The 21,072-nt window shown below is 39.0% G+C and overlaps 1 long non-coding RNA gene across 2 annotated transcripts in view; it reads left to right on the forward strand.

The window, feature by feature from the left end:
• The window catches only part of LOC118915548 (uncharacterized), a 53,089-nt gene that overhangs the window by 8,182 nt on the left and 23,835 nt on the right, over positions 1-21,072 (forward strand). The window lies entirely within an intron of this gene.

Below are 21,072 nucleotides of genomic sequence, written 5' to 3' on the forward strand. Positions count from 1 at the left end.
AAGCAGCCATAGACAGTAAGTAAATGAATGGGTGGGGATCTGTTCTAATAAGCTTTGTTTACAAAACAGGTTGGAGCTGGATTTGGCCCTCTGGCTCTTGTTTGCTAACTCCTGGTCTCCACCAATACTCTAATTTTACAGATGAGAAAACCAAGGTCCAATTTGCCATGTGATTGGACTTAGATCTTATAGCTAGGAAAAGGCAAAAATGGACCTGGGATTTAGACTTAACAAAACAAAAACAAACCAAAGACCCACAATAAGTGAAGAGTGTTTTTAAATATCAAGACGTTGAAAAGACCATTTTCTTGTCCTTACCTGGCCTTATTGTGTTTGCCTGGTCTTATTGTATTACCATGGATGCACATGCACTCCATCCAGATTGTAAGCTCCTAGAGACTAGAGTCTGAATTTGTTCAGTGTGGTATCCCCACAGGTTGGGGCAAAGTGGTGCCCAGTACATGTAAGTGAATTGAATACATCAGAGCTCTGCATTTGGAGCTTAGTCTCATGCATTTATTTCAAGACATTTATTCTAACCCTGGTTGGCTCCTTAACCATTGACTTCTTTAACTATCTATTGCTAATATGTAGCTTACTAGGCTGTGCTTGCGGTCTTTGTAACTTCAAATGATATTTATATAATGACAGAGAAAGTTTTGGAGTTGTGGCAGTGGATAAAGCAAAGGTCAGAAGTCTAATTATTTTTAAAAAGTCAACCTTCATGTTTTGCCAAAAAACTGTAAGAAATCAGTTTGAGCACTCTTCTTCCCAGTACTGTTTTCTCTTCACTTTTACCTCTGTCCAGGGATGCAGGACAGTGTATATGCAATATGTTTCTCTCATGTTACAAAATCCTCCTCCATCTGCCCTCTACTACTGCAGACTCTCCAGTTTGACCTTGGGAGGTACTGTGTACAGTTGGATGAACCTGGGACTCTCCCTTTTTGATTCAAGCTCAGCAAATGGACGAGAAAAACCTGCAAAACCTGTTTAGCAATTTCAGACCATAAACAAGCAATCTAAAGGGAACAGGGGGTAGATATTATTTTATGACTGCAATTAAAGTCTTCTCTCCCAAGGTTGTCAACATACCAGATTGAGCAGCAGCCTGAGAAAGCTGCTCACTTCCCAGGCAGATTTGTGGGTTAGCATGCAAGCAATGCCATCCTGGGCACTTGCTTAATACAGGGAGCAATGGACTATTATCCTATGTCCCTTGCTTTATCAAAACATGTTCTTCACACATACATACATGTACCTGCACACACTTGCTAATGTCTCAGTATAGGAAAAGTGCAAGATGGAATATTACCATCTTATGAGGGATAAGTACTTCTCAAAGACAATTCCTTCTGGGGAAGAATGGGTCAAATGCTTGGGAAATAAATGAGGGGGGCATTTTAACCAACAAATACATGGTGTGGCTCTATTGTCATATAATTTTCATATCCACTGAATAGAGCCACATTATTTGACTTAAACATTTTGTATTATAATAAATAATTTGGGAGATACCAAAAAGAATATAACAGACAATATGATTCCTGTCTATTTGACAATTATTATTTTAAGAAAAAGGGCAATGAATGTATATGCCATTGAATGAATGAATGACATATATGTTTTGGGATATGATGATCATTTCAGGCTAATGGAATAGATAACACCTTTCACATGTATTCAGAGGAGAGCATTTTCTGTGTGGAACGGCATGGCTGGGAGAGGTGGTATTGGAGTTAGGTCTTGAAGGATGGGTTTGGATAGCAGAGTGGAAGATGAAGACCATCCACAGAGGCATAAGTGAAGTGCGCCATCTGCTTGGGGTAGTTCATTTTCCTGGGGCATCATGATGCCTTGTTTGCAGAGTAAGATGGGAAGCTTTAGCTTGTGTGACACTAAAGAATGTCATGGTAAAGTCTGTGGGCTTGGGTTCAAATCCCAACTCTGCTACTCACCATCTATGTCTTGGGAAAGTAGCTTAGTCTCCTTGAACCTCAGGTTCCTCTTCTGTAGAGTTAGGTCATCAAAACGTCCATCTCATTGGTTATTTTGAAGATTAAGTGAGATAATCCATGTTAAATTTTCCATACAATGCTCAACACACAGTAAGCACCTAATAATAATAGCTATTAAATTAGGGCAGATCCTAAAGGTCAGAGGGAATCATTATTTTCCAGACATGTCCATATACCCATCATTTTTAGGCAATTGCTTATAACCTAAAAATCTCTTCCAGACTACCACTTCTTTCCGCTGCTGTCCCTGATTAAGCAAGGCTGTTCCCATCACGGAGAGCCATGGTAGGATGCTCTGACACTAAACATTAGACTAGACATCACAACTTAGGACTTTGGAGTTTTAATCTGAGTGATAGGACTGACACATGCCTTTGATTATCTAGCTTTTTCATTGATGAAATGTCTTTTGGTGCTGATGCAAGGAAAGGATCAACATCTTCCACCACCATCTTCCACTCCCTGAAAGAAGTGGAAAATATATCTCTGTGTACTTTATTGCATGTATGCTAAGTTTCAACTAAATGTGTAAAAGAAAAAAACCTAATAAATTAGGGTGGGAGTAATTCACAAGAACCCACAAGAGTTCCCCTTAAAAAAAAAAAAAGTTATAGATAAAGAAACGGAAGCCCAGCTGGTCAGCATAACATGAGGACACAGGACAGGAGAACTCCTGATGCAAATTGGAGTGCTCCTAGTCCATACTAACCACATAGTATGGTTTATAGAAGTATTTGCTAACGACTTGCTGGCTTATAGAAGTATTTGCTACTATAATTTCCCCAATAATTAGGAACTTCAGTTAGAACAGAGAATAACTCTCATTATTGGGTTCAAAAGAACTATGCCAAGCAAAGATTATGCATGGGACGTTTGTTATGCAAAGCACTGCTCTTCGTAAATAGAAAGACCCCAAGACCTGTGTTCCCCTCCCCAGGTGGGCCGATGTGTCTAAATTGCCAGGAGCATCTCCCACCAGCCTACATAGATGGGTTGTCTCTTTGATGGGCCTGTCATGGCCATTTGATGGCCATGAAATATCGTTTAGGAGAGGGGTTAATGTCTTTTTGTTGTTGATCCTTAACCTTCCTGGAGCCCGAGCCTGCATTCATGCCATGTGCTCACAAAGGTTGCACCAGCCTGAGGCAGTCTGCTGCTGGGTGCCAGGGCCAGAGTGCGCTGCCTGCTGCTGTGTTTCCCAGCAGCACCAGCAGGGTCTTTCTCTTCATGTCTGTGCCCCCAAGCCGTTTTTCCGGGGCTTTGTGTGCGCTCCTCCGAGGGGCTGAACGGTTGGTGGCTTGGGAATGGATGTATCCCGCTTGCTTCCTTGCCTCCCCTGAGCCTTTGGACTCCGATTTCCTGGGCAATTGCAGTTTGGCTGCACTCCAGGGCATCCTCTGGAGAGTCGCTACTCTGTCCTGTGTTGTTTGGAGAGCCTGGAAAAGTCCCCTGGGAAACTTATCATATGGTCTGATGAGAATAGTGGGAGCCTTTTTCCCATAGTCAACTTCCGTTTTCACCATCATCCTTGCTTGGTGGGTTTTCTAAGAAAAACTGTAAGACAAACACATTCTTTCCAAAGAAGAGTAGACTTTTATGATGGTTTGGAGGAGCCTCCCTGTGTAAAACCCTCTCCTCCCGCTCTGATGTGGGAGCTGGTTTGCTCTGAACCTGGGTGAGACCAGGTGGTTTGATAAACTCCCTCCAGTAGCTCATAAGCTCCCTGCAATCCTCCCTTCTCACCCCGTGCTCTCCCTGGATGTTTCTGATTCCCAGAGGGTGGCCAGGCAGTGCTCCCCAGAATGGGTTGGGCCAGGGAAGCTGCTAAGGTATCTAACAACTAAAGACGTTGATCAGTCACAGTGATCCCGTAGTGGTAAACAGTGTCCAGGAGAGACAAAGCAGGCTGAGGTCTTGGAAAACTTGACCCAGTAATAGCCATTAGCAAGGATTGAGCATTTGCTGTTGGCCACGCCAGAGTCAGCAGTTTTACAGGGGTTGCATTATTTGATGTTCACAGTGGTCCAAGAAATTGTTTCTTCTGGTATTTCCATTTTACAGATGAGCATATTGAGGCTCCAAAAGGCTGAATGAGTTGTTTAAAACCATATAATTAGTGGCAGAGTCAAAATTCAGTCTCTGGGGCTGTTGGACCCTGAAGGCCATTCTCTTAGCCATGATGTTATTCAGATTTAGTGCTGGTATGTGGAGATTATTGCCAGTTTTAGGAATAAACTGGGTCTACATATAAATAAAGCACAAATATGGGTGTGTCAACTTCATGGACACATTCCTTTCAAGCTCCAAAGGACAGGGGGTTATTTTCGTGATTTTGATAGGAAACAGAAGACAGGTTGTGAAGTTTCTCAGTAAATTCTAGGTATTTGGACACCTGCTCAGCTATTCTGGGATTCTGTGGTGGGGGTAAGAGGAACAAGGGGACAGTGAGGCCATCACTGCAAAAAACATTTCCTGAGAGCCCGCCCTCAGGAAATGCTGGAGCATTAAAAATACCAGTTGTGTGGGAGCCATGGTAGAAGCATGACTCATGTTCAGCATTGTGTCCACAGGTCACAAAGGATTTGGGGAACACAGAGGGTATTCATATAAGATTGTGTTTGTGGGTGTTCGATTCTGAAATTTTCAATAGGTTAAGCAGCTTGGTCAAATTTCGAGAGGAGTGACATTTAAAATTCTCCATGGCTTGACTCATCCATTTATACACTGATTCACAAACATCAATTGTCCACCTACTAGGCGTGAGGCCGTGCCCTGGATGCTGCTGGGTAATGCAAGGCGAATGAAGTGTGGTCCTTGCCCTTTGGCGCCGTGGTTATGAATTGGTAGCAGTGAAACAGACTGCCTTCTTTAATTGTTTCTTCCTTTACCCCTTGATGTTTTGGTGAAAGGAGGACGAGTCTTTAAATAAGGATATTTTGTATTATTTTCCAGCACAAATGATTTCCAAACACCCCGTCTGGTAGCTCCCGGGCCTTCTGGATTAGAAGGCTGTGTTTATCAGGAGGAAAGAATCTGAGTCTTAGCCTGGCTCTGCTCTATGCTGGGTCACTACAGAATGAAGCATGGTAGACAGACTAGGAATTGTGAATTGATTGCTCAGGTCCTGTACCTTTGAAGTGTGCCCAGAGGATATTTTTTTTGTTTTGCTTAATAGTTTCAAATTAAGTTTTATATAAAATCTGATACATTCTAGAGTATAATGATATGACAATGAGCCATGATACCACCACCCAAACTAAGGACCAGAATAGAATCAATACCCTGCATCTCCCTGTGCTCCTCCCCCAGTCTCACCACCCCCTCTTGGTGCCTCCCCCAGAGGTGGACGCTGCCTTGATATTTGTATTTACCAGATAGAGTGTGGCCGTTTCAAATCTGTCAATCTTTAAGTGATGCCGCGCATGAGGGAAAGCTGGTGTATTCACAGAGAAGTAGCTCAGTGTCCGGGGCTTATTTTGCAGGTGCTGGTAGATCTGTGTCTGTGTTTGTTTCCAGACAGGGGTACAACCTATACACAAATGCAGTTCAGGAGGCTGCAGAGCACAGGATTGAGTATGGACCTGAAGTCTGAGAGATCTGGCTTCAACTCTCACCTCGGTTGGCATGAAGCAGCCATGTAAGCTCAGGCTAGTATCTTAATGATTTTGAACCTCAGTTTCTTCATCTTTAAAATGGAGATGAAACAAGTAGTACTTACATCTCATAGCAGTGATAACAGTTAAAAGAATAAAGCCTGGAAACTACTTGGCATGTGGTTATTATTCCATTAAAGGTAGTCAGAGTTGCAATTCAGCTTAAAGGAAAAGACTGAGTAACTTTGATTTAGTGTAGTGTCCTACAGCTCCATGCTTAACTAAGAATATTAACTGGTATTTTGCAAAATGGAACATCAAAGCAGAGCTAAGTCTTCTTCAAAAAACATATAGATAAATGGAATAGCATAGTGCAGAAATGAGCTACTGTATATAATGATATAATAGACAATAAATTTTTCAAAACAACAGTGAAGGAAAGAATTATTTAACACAAATTGTTTAGGATACCTAGGTAGCATTTAAAAAAATATCAATGTAGTACCCATTTTCATACCTCATGATCAAAATACATTTTGGATGGCTAACATGATAGCAGAAAACACAACAGAAAATAAAAGTTATTGTCTGTCAGATAGATATCTGGAGAAATTGGAGAACCCATAATTTTTTTTTACTTTGAAGTAACAGAAGAAATGACAAAGGAAAAGGTTGACAGATTTGACTACATAAAGAATTGTAAACGAATATACAGCAAGAGAAAAACAACTTAGGTCAGCAGATGGGGAAAGATCACATCACACATGACAAACAGGCTCTTGTCTGTGGTGAAAACCCTCAAAGGAGAAGCGGAAGCAGCCACCTGGCTCTCCTGAAGTGCAGGGTTGCGGGAGCCTCAGTTTCCAGGCAGGAGCAGGGCTGGTGTTGTGGGGACCCGCCTGAGGTCGCTCCATTGCATGTGGCCTGCCCACAGGGAGATGACAACTGACTGGATGCTCTCCTAGGTCTGGCGAGGCTCTGGGGACTGCGAATCTGAGCGGCCCTAGGGTGGGGCTGTATGTGTCACTCAAGAATTTTGTCCTTCAAGGAAGGTTCTTAACTCCAGAAGAGAGAAGCAAGGGAAAAACAGCCTACAGCTGAGGATGTAGAAAGAATTGGGAGAGTTGCCCTGGAAAATCGACCTCAGTAACAAGGACAGGAATGGCTTCCTCAGGCAAAGAAGATGGAGACAGTGGGTCTCAAAGACCCATTGGAAAATGAAAGGTCTATAAGCTGGAGGAACAGGATCTCTGGCAGGTGGATTTTCTTAGCAGTGAGTAAATTCTTTGTGTGGTGGTGACAGGGCAGTGTTTTCTAAGACAATCATTTCAGGACTCAGCAGACCACATGAAATTTGGAGGGAAACAGAAGATGCCAGGCATCTCCTGAGCCTTCACATGAAGAATTCATTAAAAAAAAAATTCATGGAAAAAAGACGTGAATAAGCAGTTCACACAGCTGCAAAAAACAGAGTGGTGATCGCCTTCAAGTAACCAAGAACATGAAGCCAAAGCAACACTGAAAATGGCTTTATGTCTAGCAAACCAGCCTCCTCCCAGTGAGTCTAAGCTCCATGTGGAGAATTTTGGGTTTTGTCCACTAGCCTCCTGTACCTAGAGGAATAGCTGACCTTACTAGATAAGTATTTATTAATTATAAAACAACATCTACCTGCCCCATTTGTGACAAAATCTTGATAACTCAAGCATTGCTGATGGATGCTAAGTTGATTCAACATTTTGGGAAAACAGGAAGGTGGTGTTTCACTTTATACATACAAATGTTCAAATCTTTTGAATCCATCAGTGTGCCCTTGAGAATTTAGTTTAAGAAAATAATTGAACAACTAATCAAAGTTGTATGTGTAAACTTCCAAAATACTAGAAACAAGTCAAATAACAGAGATTAATAAACTACGTATATCATATGAATAAAATATTATTCATTTAACATGGTATTTAAGAAGACAATAGCAATGTGGAGAAAGATTTCATACTGTTGATGCCAGGGTTCTTGTTCGCAGAGTCGAAGAATGAACATGAACACTTAAGGTAGGAGAGCAAGTGAGAGGCTTTTATTTAGAGATAAAGTGAGAGGACACAGCTCCTGACTCATGCCAGGAGGGGATTAGGGAGCCCCTGGGTGGTGCATTGTCTATGGGTTTTACAGGCAATTGAGAGACAAAGGGCTAGGGATGTACACCTCCTAAGTGGCCCCAAAACGTTTATCTTTGAAGAGACATTAAGTTTCTTATGAGCCTTCCTGGTCATTTACAAGAAATTTACTGCTCTGATTTCCTCCCAGGAAAGCAGCTTCCTGATCTGGGAGCACATCACTCAAGACTACCTGCTTTGGTCCCAAGACGGGTTGAGTTATTGTCTGTTTGTTAAAGGGTATGTTAAGAAACTTACTTTTTAACTAATTGGGTTTCAAAATGCAATCTTATTTTCAAGATAGAATCCTTCCTGTTTTTACTATGTTGTTTTGGGCTTGCTTGCTACATTGCCCAGGTTGCAAATCATTTGTTTAAGGCTGGAAGAAGAAAAGCAGCACCTGGGTAAAGTCAGAAAAATAAGCTGGGTCCCCCAGCAGGCCAAAGCAAATCTCACAATGGATTATCTTGCATTGTTTTTTCTGGAGGCCCTCCCCCTACTCTGTCTAAGCCCATGGTCTCTGTCTCACTGTTAAGTGAATAAAACAGAAAATGGGGGACCTCCTTGCTGCCTCCAATGCATTTCATTGAAGAACACCTCCCTGCTGCTCTGAATCTTGGGGCTGTAGGTGCAGACCCTGTGAATAGAGCATCCAGTGTCACCAGATGCCGCCGTGCCCACCAAGTGTGATTGCCACTATTGCTGACATGAGTGAGGCCTGCTTCCTGCTAATGCCCCTAAAACCCCACCATGTCAGCATCCACCTTACTGCCACATGTACACTGGTGCTCAGACTGTACAGCTTGGTCTTCTCAGCTGGGTCACAAAACATTAAATAGTAAGGATGTTATGTTTACTATCTGTCCTCACGCTGCGCTCCAAATCATCACACCTCTCCCAGGGCCGTTTAACCAAGAGCATGTGTCCAACTCTAACCTGGGCAAGTTAGATTTTCTAAAGCCTCGGGGGTCCTCATGCAAAATCGACCCCCGTGGGTTTGAGACCACACATGCCGAGGCAGGTCTGAATCCCAGGGCGACAAGAACTACGGAGGCGCAAATTAGGACCACGGATATGAAAGCAATTTTTTTGTTAAGTAGGGAGATGTGATAAGTGCTTTTATTTGAACATTTTAATATTTTATACTTATGTTTTAATGTAAAATACAGAAATATGGAAAATCAGTCACTGATACCTGTTACCTTCATAACTGTTCTTGAGTTACTGCTTTGTACTTTATTCTGGAAGTTTTACATTTTAATTAAAAAAAATTGCTAATATAAGGCATGTTTGAAACCATATAAAGATGTATAAAGAAAAAATTGATAAATCTTCCTTCATTCTGTCCAATCCACTTTCACTCCTCTGAAAAATGAATGTTAATAAGTTTGAAGTGTAGTGCTCCTTACATATCATATTTGAGAGAAATTATGAAAGCATATCAAAATTTTATGTGTATGTGTATATATATGTGTGTGTGTATATACATGTATTTATATATATATGAAATATATATATATTTTTTCTTTTTCTTCATACTTATACAAATGAACCTAAATGCATCCTGATATACAGTAGGCTATGTGTGTGTTGATGGAGTCACTCTATAACATAAATTTGAAACTTGCTTTTTTTCACTTATTAATTCATCTGGACATCTCTTCTGTTCAACTAATATAGATCAATTAATATAGATACCAATTATATTTATAGTAGCATAACATTCTTTAGCATTAATGATTCATAGTTTATTCAATGATTTCCCTATTTTTGGAAAATCAATCTTTTGCAATTATTTAAAAATGCTACAATAAATATACTTAATATACATATTAAGTACAAATATGCAATTATGCACACACACACATATATATACATAAATTCTGATACTCTCATAATTTCTCTCAAAAATGATATTGACATTGCTTCATCATGTGTTTTACGTTTCAATATATGTAGCTATGTTTCCCAAAATGGAATGGCAATTTACAACCCCACCAGCCACACATACTGAGTGAGTGCATTCATTTCCTTATTCTTCACTGAAATTCAACATATGTTCGTTTTTGCCAATTTGATGGATAAAAACTGGAATCTCATCATTATTTTAATTGTTGTTTCCCCAACTATATGTTAAGTTGTGTATATTTTCATAACTCTATTGTCCTTTGGATTTCCACTTACGGTAACATTGTTTATATATTTTCCCATTTTACCACTAGGTGTTAGCCCTTTGCTTATCAATTTGTAGGGGTTTTTTACCATATGCATTGCAGTCTGTGGGATAGGGGAAGAAACAGTTTTCCCTCTACGTGTCTTAGGTTCATTGACCGAGGTCCTGTAAATTAAACTGATAAAAGACAGGTTAATAAGAGAAAAACCAACAGATACTTATTCGCATGTATGTTGCACATACACGTGGGACTTCTCAGTGGTTAGTAATTCAAAGGGGTGGTAAGAACCTGACCTTATATCTTAACAGAAGAAAAATAAATTTTTATAGAAGTCACAAGACAAAGGGAAAGGACTTTGAGGTTCCAGGCTGGCAAATTGTGGGAAGGTAAATATATGGAGAAACTGATGGAAGATAAGGACTAAAATAAACTTAATAAAGTTTGTTATATAGATTCCTCCAGTTCCCTCTCTGGGATGATTAGGGTCTAAAGTTATTTCCAGTGATTAACTTCCTGGTAGGGTTGGGGGGTGCACCTTTACATATTTATGTCCTGCTTTTGTGCAAATAGGGGAAAGGTAGAGAGCTTTTCCTGAATGTGCTTCTTCTCAGTTAACTTTAGCTCCAAATAATCCTTATGCCAAAGTGGCAGATTTTGCTACGCATCAGTTGTTTACCTTTATTTGGGTTTAAGGAATCACTAATCCTGAAAAATTTTAAATAGATGCAGTTTAGTACATCTCTCTTTTCTTTTATGATTTCTTGATGTCCTATTTGCTTTTGAAGACCTTCCTACTCCAGATTATACAAATTGTTTGCCAATTTTAAAACAGAGAATATAGGTCATTGGTTCCGTTGGTTTATGGCAGTTTGTATGAGTGCGATACAACCTGGGCTGATGATAATCCAGAAAACTGGCAAAAATGCTTTTGCGAATGCTAACTTAATGCTCAGCTCTCTGTTAGCAAGAGCATGGCAGGCAAGAGGGGTGGATCACTGAGCTATACTTGGCCTTGGTCAGTCACTGTTAGAGCAATACAGTTAGTGTGGCTTTCCACCCTTTAAATGCATGTGGCAAAACTGGAGAGGGTCTCCTAAAAGGTGTTACCAACTTTGCAGAGAAAACAACCAGGGAAGATTAAGGGAGTGCATTTATTTAGTCTAGAGAGGAAAAAGCTAAATAGTGAATAATTATTTCCAATTACATATGTATACAAAAAAAGTGATTATCCTGAGGGAAGCTTGATTATTCTATCTGTATGACAGACAATAAACTAAGAGGAATATGGTTAAATTGTACCAAGAGACTCTAATTAACAAGGCCTTGCAAAACTTCAGGGCAGACTAACAAAAAAAACAGAGGAACCTTGGCCTTTGAAAATCTTTCTGAGAAATTCAAACAAATGCCTGTCTTGTGGCTTAGTTATAGAATAGTAGGTGGCTGGGTCCTTGATTAGAATTACAGGTTTATAAAATCGCAGAACTGAAAAGTAGCCTCAGTAGGTTAAAATTTCTCATTTACATGTTTTGTAGATTTCTGTTGCCACCCACTCACCAGTAACATATACAAAGGAAAGTATAGGGTATGAATGAAACTTGAAGATTACAGTTTTACCATGGTTGAGTGACTGGAGCTTTTAAAAATATCTGCTCAGATAATGTGAAGAGATCACAGTTATCTGGTTTGAAAGACAAACTGTAAATTAGGGTTGGGTGGTATTGTGATTCCTGAGCTTTTTTCAGGTTATAGATAAAAACTAGTCTTTTATTGCAAGAAAAATGCAAATAGTTATGTGCACTCATCCATGGTACTGAGGTCCCCAAATGTAGTGGCCAAGATGGAAGTGTGTGATATAGCAGCTAAAAGCACAGTAGGTGGACTTACTGTATTGATATCTATGCTAAATATCCTCCCTATTCCACTCATTAGCCTTACAATCTTAAAGCATGGTATCCATCTTCTGCATGGAATTCTTTGGTGAACATCAGTAATATAACAAAGGTAAACTTAAAAAGTTTTAAGGAAGTGACCTGACACACAGTATATATTATAAAAAACTCTTTTTCCAATTTTAAGTTGTGATCTGCTGTGAGAATCTGGTTGCAAAATTGATTTAGTAGGTAACGATTGATGTTTGAAAACGAGAAGGAATAATAAAGTCATTGCATTTAGTAATCATAAGTGTTGTTTTGAATAATTGTTTTTCCTTTATATATATATATATGTATATATACGTTGCTCAGCCATTAGTGTTTCAAACATTCTCTTTTTCTTCTCTGAGATTTCAATTACATTCTTATTTATTAGATCATTTGATTTGATCTCTTAGATTACTGATGCACTCTCTGAAAATATTTTAGGTTTTGTGGACCAATCTCTCTCATTACTACTCAAATCAGCTAGTGTAGCATGAAAGCTGCAGGTTATAAGGTCTTTTTGGTCATTATTGAAGGTTCTAAATTCACTACAGAGATAGGATATAAATGAATGAGCATGGCCATGTTCCCATAAAATTTAATTTACCAAAATAGCCAAATTTTAGTTTGCTGACACCTCTCTTAAATAATTAGTATACCTAAATAGCTGGGCTTGTCAGATTGTAAGGAGTCTGATTACTCATTTGGACTACTTTGAACCTAGTTACTGTGAAATATTTTCTGTTCTTTGCACATATGTTGTTACCACAATAATTCTTAGCAGAGTAAATAAAAGAAAGGAAGAAAATGTGTTGATGACTATGGAAATGGAGGGACAGAAACAAGTGAGAAAATAACTGTTTTTGATAAAAAATGCTAGTTGCTATAACAGATAAACCCCCATACCTCACTGTCTTAACACAACCAAGCTTTATCTCTTGCTTACATCATAGTTCCATGTGGAATGCAAGGGTCAGGTGGAGCAGACTGTTCCTCATAGTCATTCAGGACTCCAGGTCCTTCCATCTAAAGGTTCTACTGTCTGCTCTGGGTTGTCAGAGTCTTCTCCATTCAACTAGGGAAAGAGAACAAGGGTCATGAGTGGGAGGTTCTAATGACACAGGGACTGGAAATGGCACCCATCACTTTTCCTCATGTTCTATTCTCAAGATCTCAATTATAGGCACCAACCTATAGTGGCAAATGGAGGCTGAAAAAAGTATTCTATCTCCATGTCTACAAAGAAGCCTCCAAAAGGGCTGTGGCTATTGGCGAGCACGGGCAGTCTAGTTTGGGTTACATTAAAAGAAGGCGATGAAGGGATAAAGCAGTTTAGATGAGAAAGCAATCAGGAAGACATTTTCCAGAGTGAAGGAGCAGCATTTTCAATGATGGTATATTGGTTAATTTTCTCAGTAGAAGCTTATAACACTTGTAAGTTGCAAACATATAAACTATCTCAGATTAACATAATTGTGTGCCTATGTGGGAGAAACAACCCCACAAAACTATGATTGGGCACACTGCAAGATACACTGAAACACTATGGTGATGTATAGAAAGAAGCCTCCAAAAGGACTGTGGCTAATGGCGAGCACGGGCAGTCTAGGTCACAGGCATTAAGTTTGGTTATTTTAGAGTCCAAGGTACAATTTGTGATCTCTGAAAACAATTTTATCCAACCTAATCTTAACTACATTGAGTCTCTTTCTTAGCAGCTATAATTATGTCCTTCAAAATAATCCCACTGGACATTTCTCAGAGTTATTGACAACACTTGCTTATCAGAGTTGGTAGGAAATAGTGGTAGGAATGGGAAGGCTGAGATCTTGTATATAAGAAGCACTTTATAAAGTATTTCATGCAAGAAAGACATTGATAATCCAATAGTATGTGGTTATTATACTATTATTACCATTATTTTAATTTATTTTTTTGCAGCTGAATTGCTTATGGAGTGGAATTACCAGTAATGGTACCTGCCTAAGGGAGAAACCTCTTCTCTACTAAGGGATTACAGAGAAGCTATTTTCCTGGTGATGCAAAAAAGGATTGTTGGGCCCTTCCAAAATTCTACTTCCTTTAAAAATATGGTTCCACCACATTGTGTTTTCATGTGAAACCTTCATAAGAGTGTATATCAATAATATCTTAATAAAAAATTAAAAACAAAATATGGTTTCAAAGTGTGCTTTCCAGAAGAGTGGATTATTTGGAGATGCCACAATTCAGCATTGGTTTCTGGATTTGAATTCCTGTTGTCCCTGTAGTGGTTTGTGGCATAAATGAAAAATATCTGGAATTAGATTCAGGCCCTTGAACTGAGACTGCTTAAAGAAAGCTACCAAGGAAGTTGGAAGAAAACCGCTGTCCTTTCATTCACGAAAGGATGAGGCATCTCCACTAAAGCTGTGGCTTGAACGGGCCCTGCACTTAATATGTCACAGCTCTGGAAGTACCTAGCATTGGTCTACCTCTTGGTCTCCAGGAAGGTCACTGGTATTTCACAGTTGCTGTCATGACAAGGACTCCCTTGGCAGCATGAACGACCCTTCTCACTGCCTACAGCCGGCATGTATTTAGCTCAGGAACCAGCTTAGATTTTGGGTAGAATGGGTTGCCATGACTTCGAGTTTCTGTTCTGTCTTTTCTCTTAGGATATGAGTGATCTTGGTTGACACTGAAGAATGAATAGAATGCAGGTGTAGTGGGGATGAGTGAAAGCTATAAATTTATTTTCATGATTGTTAAGTTTTCCTTTTATATTTTCAAAGAATTTGCATGGATATTGAAACATGTAAAATTTGCTGTTACAAAAAATCAAAATGACAGATTTATGTGTATTGTCAACTAATAATTGTGCTAACCAGAGAAAGGAAGCATCACCATTAAAGACCTAGTTGAGATCTGACTCCACCTTGGAAAGTAAAAATTCATGGGAAGAGTTCCAAGGGAAGTGTGTGCTACATTAATGGGGCACTTGGAAGCACAGTAAGCTCTCAACAGATGATAGCCATTAATAATAATTTCAGGTAATATTGACTGGGTGCTCACCGTGTGCCAAACACTGTTCTAATAACTGTGACAAAATAGCTCTACAATGGAGGCAGTATGATTCCCATTTTACAGATGAGAAAACTGAGGCACAGAGAATTTATGGATCTTGTCTAGGTTCACAAAGTAAGCTAAGGGCCAGAATTCAATCTCAGCCAGCCTGGCTCTGAGGTCCTACCTGGTAACCTTTCCTATGTTTCATTGCCCACCTACTTGGCTTATGGGTGGCACTTTCCTACTTGGCATTTTCCTATGCCCCTTTTCTTTTTCCTGGTTTTTCAGGGTGTAGCTCCAAAAGAAACAGCTTCTTTCTCATGTGATGCCATAGCTTTTCCTCTCCTGCTCAGGCAGCAGCCCTAGCTCCAGGTGGTTTGGGCAACCTTCTCATTGAGAAGGTTCTAATTTCTGCAGCCTGTACTGAGTCAGGTTATTTGGAAGAGGTAAGAAGACACTAGGCTAGTGAGAAATAGGGAATGAAGGCCTTCTCTCCCTTCCAAATGCCCAGAAGGACTCCAGCACAAATTAGTGGAATAGTTACCTTAGAGCAGATTGAAGAAACTTCTTTACTAAGCATAATTAAATCACAAATAACCTCTCCCGCCCCATTACCCCCATATATACACATTCACACACACACACATTCACACACACACACATACACACAGAGTACATATTTGAGATTTTATATTTCAAACATTAATAAATTGAGATTGCTGGTATTATGGCTTCATTGAGCACATGAAAAATCATTACAGTTAAAATGTTTCTTCCCTTTTTGCACAAGGAATAAGAAAAATAATAGTCTAGGATTTTCAGCAGGATGTTTTTCAGCTTTGGCTTCAAGCCCCCTTTTTAAGAAGCATGCCAGAATGTATTGAGGAAAACAGTCTCTTCCTTTAGTGAAGATTAGAAGGCTATGTGCTTATTCCAATGTTCTTGCCATGGCTAATCAAATCTTCTTTAAATATTTTAAAGAAACTGATTAATATTCTTTCCAAGTGATTTTATTGGCAATTGATTATTGCCCTTTGAAGACAAATTTCATTTTTTTAAATGGTAAGAAGTAATCAGGAGCTGAGTCTGAAGAGAAATATGGGAGATTTTAAAAATGATAAGGTTTTTTGATGAAACACAGGGTGTGGCTATAGCAATAAGATTAAATTTAGTTGTGTAAAGCCATTGGTGTGAATGTGATTTCCAAAACAAATGCTACAACAGAAAGTGCAGAGATGTGTGGCAGCCTGGAGTTCGTGGTCTCTTGATCTAACAGGTTGTCACTTGATCTGACAACAATTTCTTGGATGTTTGAGTTCTCTTACAGGTATTTACAAGTCATTTTCATATTTTATAGTCACATGAAATATATATTTAAGTAATAGTTCCAGTATAACATAGATTTAACAATAGGGAAATTAATGTCCTAACATTGTCTGATAAGAAAAATCAAATTAGGTCAGCATTTCTGGTTTAGGAGTCATTTTACTATAAAGCTATGCCCTTCTCTTTTGTACCTTATGTACAATCCTTCACCTTTAGGCAATATTTAGTATTCAATGTTGCTACTACATTGTACATCATAGTATACAATGAGGAGAAAATAATTTGTGGTCTTATTTTGGAAGTTTGATATATGAGTAACAAGTCTTTTTTCTTATAGCACAGGGGGAAAAATGATCATACTTTAAACTCCTCTAGTAGGACTTCATTTTTATCGTTGCTACTAGATTCAAAATTTCAAAGGGATATTTTACAGTTTTGAATCCTAACGGAAAAGTTCACATTTCACGCTTGTTATTACTGGGCTCAGTTTTGGGAAATAGTGCTTGGTTTCCAAGTGACATGACAGACAGGAAAGCCCTAGGGTAGGAGTTAATAGATTAGGGCAAAGTCCTTTCTACATGTTTGTTATTGCTAGATTTGTGATGTTGAACACGTTAGTTTTAGTAATCACATTACTAAAATGAATAGAGTCAACAACATGTCTTGAAGTTCCACTTTAGTTCTAACCTACAAAATCAGAGATTGAGTGTTTTGTGGTTTTGACAGTACAACTAATCTAAGGGCCTGCTTAGTTGGCATCTGGAATAAAAGAAAAGAGCCAGCTCAGCAAATCCATTTTGTTTTCTCTCATACTTGAGCTGGGACAGGGAATGACCTACCCAGGCACTCACACAGTCATTATTCTTATGGTGAGGCAACTTAACAACTAGCTTTTCTATTTCTTGGTTGACATACCCAGGAATTATCATCATTACATGCTTCATGTATTGCTTAATTGATGGACTGTAGTATTTTTGGAGTGGCACATTTTGCAACATTCCTTTCTTTTGAGGGTTTTAAACCATACAGCCATTATGGAAAATCAACTCTTTTCTGTATGTATACATAATTAGCATCGAATTCTCATGCAGATCAATCTGATTATAGCCATTCTACATAGGACTAGAGAAATTCAGAACAAAGAGCATTTCATCATATTCATGGTTATGAAATTGTAAACCATTTACATTTTTTGTTAGGTTACAAAAATATTGTATGAAATCTTTTTAGAAATCCTGAAGTTCCTAACTTGCTATCCAGGGCTCTTTTTAGTGTATCACAAAACTACCAAAATAAAGAAAAATATCTGCTGAGAGTGACTCAATATAACTCTTCAAATTACCAGAAAACCTTTGCAAATTCAGAAAACATGGGACATAAATCTAACTGCTCCTATTCCTGGTTTTAAATGTGTTTCAGGGACTAAACACTAAGGTGTCTGAATTTTGTAACAATGCGTAGCTTCCAGAAAGTGACTTGAGTGATTAAATGGCAAGTCTAGCTTTGCTCATACAGCACTTATTGAACATTTAAAGAACTCAGCACATTTAAGGGAAGGCAATATTGCCTGACAATAGGGAGTAATAATTGATAATGTGCACACAGTCCAAATTCAGGAATATTGGTGTGTGTGTGTGTGTGTGTGTGTGTGTGTGTAACTGTCCTTGGGATAGAAAACTCATAGCAGAACAGCTTCCTCAGTAAGATAATCCATACTTTTAACTGCAAGTTCTACATGAAGATGAAATTTATGGTCACAGTCACAGCAGGCACTCAAGAAAACGTATGAAGTTGAATTGAAGTTGTTCATGGCCAGCCAACTTTGGAGGAAATGGGAATACACTTCGGCATACTTAAAGTGTCAAAATCCCGAAATTTCAAGTGGTTTTGGAGGGTTTTTCAAGCTTTAGAGGTTCAGGGTTAAGCAAGTTCTTTTAATATTTTAGAGTTATGGGCTGAACTCCTAGAAATGTGTATATTTAATTCATCTTTTGCTTTCAATAGGGATACACTTATCTCTATGCATATTTATGTCTTTCCTCACTGCATCTTCCAAAGATGGCCATGAGATAGATCTGGGGCCAGGACAAGGAATAAAGACAGAGAACGGGAATGGAGAGGAATGGGAGGAAGAGAAAGGGAGGAAGAAGGAACACTAAGCAAGAATTTAACCAATTTGTATCAACCATTTTTGTCTTGAATTAGTTTCTTTTATATTTCTCTATGAGACGGTATTAAAAATATTACTACCAGCTCTGACTATTCTTGTTTCAGTATAAATCAGCAGATAAAGTTTTTTTTTTTTTCTTTTTGGATTGGTTTTCCTTCCCAGGAAAGGAAATCCCCGTCTAGTTGACAGGAAATCTTTTGCTAGTTTTCCTCCACATCTAAAATGGAATCCTTTTAGCACTTCCAGCAGAGAGCTATAAGGCAAGCTGGCTTCTGCATCTTTCAGTTCAGTGAATGCAGAAGTTAGTCTATGGGCTTCAGGGATTGAGAATTCCACTTTCTTCCCCATACTTGAATTTATGCCTTCCTGAAGCTCTGCGCTTGGATAAAAATGACGGATGACTCACCTAAATAGGAGCAGCCCATTTCATTAAGTTACAGCTCTATATTTGCATTGAACTATATACAATTTTGTGAAGGGAAGTGTATCAGTCATCTGCTGGATTTAGCTGCAATAACAAACGGTCCTTAAGTTTCAGTTCCTTATAAGAGTAAAAGCTAATATTTTGCTCATGTTACATGTTGGTTCTAGGTCAGTATGGCTCTGTCCTTTCTTCTGTTCAGTTTCGTATCCAGGTTGGTAGAAGATCTCTAAATGGGGACATGATGGCCCTGGTGTCAGAGGAAAGAGAGGGGTGGTGGAGCCTCACAATGGCTCTCAAAGCTTCTGCCTATGTCACTTCCTCCTGCCATGTCATTTGTTAAAGGAAATCAGACGGCCAAGTCTGAAAGGAATGTAAAATCTCCCCACATGCAGACATAGTGAATATTCTGAAAAATAATAAAATCTACCAGAGAGACTACGAGACACAACTGTTTAAAGTCTTGTTCTCTGGTGGAGGGATCAAATGCCAGCCTAATCCTTCCCTTGCCAGCCTTTTTAATAATTTATAGCTTTATTCTTAGGACAACAAAACAGAAAATCTCTGAAAATCAAGATCTGTGGGGAAAATGTTTTGTTGGCACTCAGAATACCAAATATATTTCAAAACAGGAATGTCATAAGGAGACCTTCAAACTATAAACAAAGGACATGTCCCCCAGGAGACCTTCTTGGATTAACCCAATAGTCTCCTACTCACCTGTTCTTTTGATGGCCATTCCCTTCCATTGCCCTTAGTCCACCAGTGAGTCCTCTTTGTGGACACATGTTTTAGTGCTTGTTTCTCCTACTGGAATAGAAGTTATCTTGGAGCAGAGGTTGCTATGCAGCATTTTAAAAGTCAATGCTTAATCATGAAATTCCTTAAAATCATAGCCAATCCTGAGTTGGTTGTTCTATCCATGTCTCAGAATGAGAAAATAATTTTGTTTCAAGACCCTGTATCACTTAGTTTTTTTCTTTTCAAGATGTAGAGTAAGGCATAGTCAACATTTATTTGTTCATTTATCCATTCAACAGGTATTGAATGCCTATTATATTTCACAAACTAAGCCAGGCACTGAGTTGTGGCACCAGGTTCTCACTGTTTCTGTCCTCATGGGCCTTATCTTTTAGTGAGAGTGACCCAGACACATCAAATAACCACACAGAGTTATCAGCTGTGATAAACACTAGGAAAAAACTTAAAGGGAACTCAAAGAACATATAGGAGACCTGCTTTGCAAATGACAGTTAAGTTGAAATCTGAAGGAAAATGGCAGTTTACAATATAAAGAATAAAGGTTAAACAATTTAAAGATGCAAAGGCATGTACAAAGGTCCTGAGGTGGGAGGGGAAAAAAAGGTAGTTCTGAGGGAGTAAAAAACCCAAAGCAGCATACAATGTGAGACACAGGTAGGGTCAGTTTACTCAGGGCCTTGTGTGCCCCAGTAAGGGTCAGGGTCTTTAGCCACAAAAGGGGTTTAGGAGACACATGACAAAATTTAAATATTTAGATGTCACTCTGATTGGCACGTGAAGTGGATTGGAGACTGGCAAATGGATGGCAAGCTGCCAAAGTGTTTTGCAGTTGTAGAGAAAGGAATTTCTGCTCAGTGCAAAACTGGCATCTGAAAGTTGGATGGCACACTGTGATATTCTGGATCTCTTAGCTGTAGCAATTCATTAAAAAGAATTAGACCCCAATTTAGCAGGAAAAAAAATCTAATTTAAGTTGGCCCAAGTTTCATGATGTACAACACTTTTCAAAATATGCTTCTGGGCTAAATAATTTCAACTACACACCAGTATAGATCTGTGACCCTCTAGTAATTTCAATGGATAGGCTTCAGGGAATCCACGAAACTCCTGAAATTCTATGAAAATTTTGTAGTTATGTTTATATATTTTTCTATGGAAAGGGTCCATAAATCTTATTAGATTCATGACTCCAAAATGGCTAAGAACCAGTGGTTTATATTATCACTTGACCAACCTATAGTTACTCCATCACCAGAATGAAATCCTGGGTAATATGTTTTGAATTGGTGGAAAAGGTTAGCTGACTGCCAAAGTTTCAACTCCTTTTCCCTAGTACAGAGTGACTGCCGGGAAGTGGCTGTCCAGCCAGAGACTGTGTTTCCTAGTTCTCTTACATTTCTGGAAAGTGGCAGTGGGCTGGAGGTGTTAAGGGGAGCATGTGGGTACTCTGACCAATAGAATGTATGTAGAATTTTGATTGGCACTAGTGTA

The sequence above is a fragment of the Manis pentadactyla genome, chromosome 10, assembly GCF_030020395.1.
Source record: "Manis pentadactyla isolate mManPen7 chromosome 10, mManPen7.hap1, whole genome shotgun sequence".
NCBI lineage: Eukaryota > Metazoa > Chordata > Mammalia > Pholidota > Manidae > Manis > Manis pentadactyla.